Raw genomic sequence first — 3704 nt, 5'->3', positions numbered from 1 at the left:
AGCAGTTGCAATCACATTAAATGCACTGCAGCTAATTCTCTGACCGCATTAATGTAGAGGTCATACCTGAACAGTGGTTTTCAGGCTTACAGCTACTATATGAAGACTTAGGGAAAGTGCTGATGGAACAAGTATCAACGCTAACCATCTAGCATGCACAGAGAGGAAAAAGATGAAAGGGGAAGAGAGTATAAAAGGAGGAGGAGGCAATGAGAGAAAGGGATTGAGAAATCAAGAAAGAAACATTGTAGCAATCAAGAACCAAACTTGTAATCAAACTTAAGAGCAATATATAAGAACTGATCTCCTTGGACCTTGCCGAGGACGATTTTCTGTAATTAAAACTTGTCCATCTTCTTTTTCTTGTCACTCGAATCCACCTTATTTGTTTTCCAACTCATTCTAGCCCAGTTTTCCAATCTACTATCTACAAATTTATTATTTTGGGCTTTTTAGGCCTAAGTCCATCCACCTTTTGAGCTAGAAACTCAAATATGGTCCATACATAAACAATTTATTGATGACGTAGCTATTGATCTTTAATTTTCTAAATTTTTTTAAGCATGTAGGATATAAGAAAAAGATGTAATCCAACAGTAAATTCGTCAAAATTCACATTCAATAAAAAGATATTGAGTAAGGTTGTAGCTTAAAGTTACAGCCAAATTTATAGTTTAAGGCTGCAACTAATTTTGTAGCTAAACTTTGTCCATTTTAAGAAGAGAAAATATCTTCTCTTTATCTACTTTTCGTTCATTTCTTACTTGTATATTTGTCCCTTAAAAAATGAGATCGGCAATTCAGCATTTCATTAATAGATATAAATGAAAAATAGAATAGGGATTAAATTGTTATTTAAAAATAACTAAATAACCACAGTAAAACTTTTTAAAACTGAGGAATCAAAATAAAAAATGTCACATATTTGGGTGATTTAAAATATGATCTACCCGATTTTATGTCATGCAACTCTTTAATTAAAGGTTATGATTGTTGTGGGGGGAAAAGGCCTAATCTAACATAGGGGGTCTAGAGCCCCATGTAAGGATTACTGTGCATCCGAAGAGAATGAGAGGTAAGGGCAAGGCCCATCTGGAATAGGGACCCTCAAGGAGAAAAGTGACTACAATCCGAAGAGGTTGCCTTCTGTCCGAAGAGGTTATACTCCTCTGATGCGAATAGTATGGATCAATTAAACGTATAAAAGGTTAAGATGATCTTCCGAGGACTCCTCCTGATTAAGATAAGCTCTAAGTATATTTGGAGACGATAAGGATGAAGAAATATCTAAAAGGAAAGTTGCTACCACCGTATTTAATACTCTGCAGCAACTTTTCTGGCCGCATTTATGTGGAGAAGACCCTTGAACAGTGTGTCCTCACCTACCGCCACTCACACAAAACTAAAGGAGATGCTTGACATAACATATACTCAAATGGACTTACGGATGAGGTACAAGTGGACGATGGAGATGAGGAGAAGGGAGGTTATATAAAGGAAAGAAGCTCCTGAGGAAAAGGAGAGGAAGAAAAAAGAAGAGAGGAGAAAAGAGGAAGAGCTTTATTGTAACCCTAAGATCTGTATTCACCACATAATCAATAATATAGCACTTCGGATACCCATTCTTTACATGTAAATTCATGTTGGTTTGTGCTTGAGGGTTGTGATTAGTTGTTGTCGGTCCCATAATCAACCTAGCTCTTTCACTCATACTCTACAAATTCATTGTTTTGGGCTTGGGCCACAAATCCTAACCCTACAATTGTAATTTGGGAGTATCAAAAATAATGGAGAAAGAGGAGCTAAATAAATTTGCACAATTAACTTCTTTTCCTCATTTCATTTTAATAGGTTTTTCTGAATCCTTTATGTTTACGTTTAATTCTTCTGAAGCGACAAATTGAAACCAATTGACCAAGTATTAGGGCATCAAGACAATGCACATTTTAGTCCATCTTTTAGTCTCTTTCACTCTCTCTTTTGGTCACTTTCAATAAATTTGGTGTGCATAAAAGATACTAACCTCATCACACACACTTCTCGCATGCAATGAGGGTTTTTTTTTTTTTTTTTTTTTTTTTATAGCGTTATAATTTTTCATTCATTCCAATTTGAAGTTTATACGTTTTCTCATTAATATTATGCATTTAGAACTACTAATACAACTAGTAGTGTCATGAGACTAACTTTAAAAAATGAACAAATATTACATGTTTATTTTGTAGCAAAAAAAAAAAAAAAAAACTTGTGCTTTTATTTTATATATATAATTTTTATTTTGAGAATCTAATTTATAAGTGGATAAAGAAATTTGAAAATCAACGAGAGGGTGAACCTATTTTTTAGGCAATGTCTTAGTTGGTGTTAGAGTTATTTTTTTTACTGGATTGTCTTTAATTTGATCTCTACTTAAACATAGGGGTGTAAGGGCCAACAAATCATATAATAGATATAGCCAACAAATCAACAATGCCAACAACACGCTGGCACTGTTGATTCTAAGTTTGGATAGAAGAGAATCCGTGTTTTCTAACAAAAGCTCTTCATCATGACGTAATTTTTTCTGTTATTTAATGAAAGTTCTAGTCTTTCTATTAAAAAAAAAGTATAGATATAAATAAAACTACCTACTCAAATGACATAATTATTGTTATGCCATCTATGTTTCTTTGAATTCAAAAGACGTTGTTTTTTTTTTTTTTTTTTTTTTTTTTTTTTTTTTTTTTTTTTTTTCATTATAGCGAAATTGAATTGACAAAGGTGTTCTTGTTGGAATTGAATGATAAATTTATTCAATTCTAATTTCCTTTGCGTATGTATGGATTAACTTACTTTATTCAGTTTATTTTGCTTAATAAATCAATTAGATACAAATATGCCATATACTAAAAAGAAACTCATTGATCCCCCCCCCCCTTTTTTTCTTTTGAACTAGCATTGATCCCTTTGTTAAATATTAGCTCTGATACCATGTTAAATGGACAATATTATCGAACGTAATGTGTTATACCATGTTGTGTATGCGAGAGTGGATGCGGGAGGAGAAAGCATAGAATAGGAACACTGAGAACACGAGGGTTACGTGGTTCAGCCTTAACGGCCTACATCCACGGAGGAATCCCTTAAGGGCTACATCTTTGTTGTATAAGAGTGTAGTAGAAAACCTGTGTTACAATGAACCCTAACATAAGTATATATAGGCGACTAAACCTTAGACTACTAGTACAAGCAGGAATGGGCTTGGGCCTATTACATTGGGCTAATATGTCTAATATATATCTCTAACACCTTTATTTGATGATATTAAAAAAAAAATCATTAAATTCAGCCAAATAAAAAAAAAATCATTGTGAAACTAATCTCTATCAGTGTACATTGGAAGGCATATATGTACAGTTTAACCGTCACTTCAAACTTCTAAGGAATTCTTTCATCTCAAGAAAAAAGCATGGGTGTACTAACATATTGATGTAGAGGTGCTAATACCTTTGAATACAATCAAGTCGATTAATGAAAGGTGACCCTCACCATTCCTAGACCCTTGTATCTCGTGGATTCTACACCAAATTAAATTAAAATCTTCAGTGAAGGTCAATCATATTGTCCGTTTAGCCTAATTAATTTTGTCAATTTATTTTACTATTTAATTTATTTTTGCTACTACCCAATGTCTTGTGGGCCTATAGAACAACAGCAAGAACCCC

Source organism: Quercus suber, unplaced genomic scaffold (genome assembly GCF_002906115.3).
Source record: "Quercus suber isolate HL8 unplaced genomic scaffold, Cork oak 2.0 scaffold_474, whole genome shotgun sequence".
Taxonomy (NCBI): domain Eukaryota; kingdom Viridiplantae; phylum Streptophyta; class Magnoliopsida; order Fagales; family Fagaceae; genus Quercus; species Quercus suber.
Note: the sequence above shows the minus strand (reverse complement) of the source record.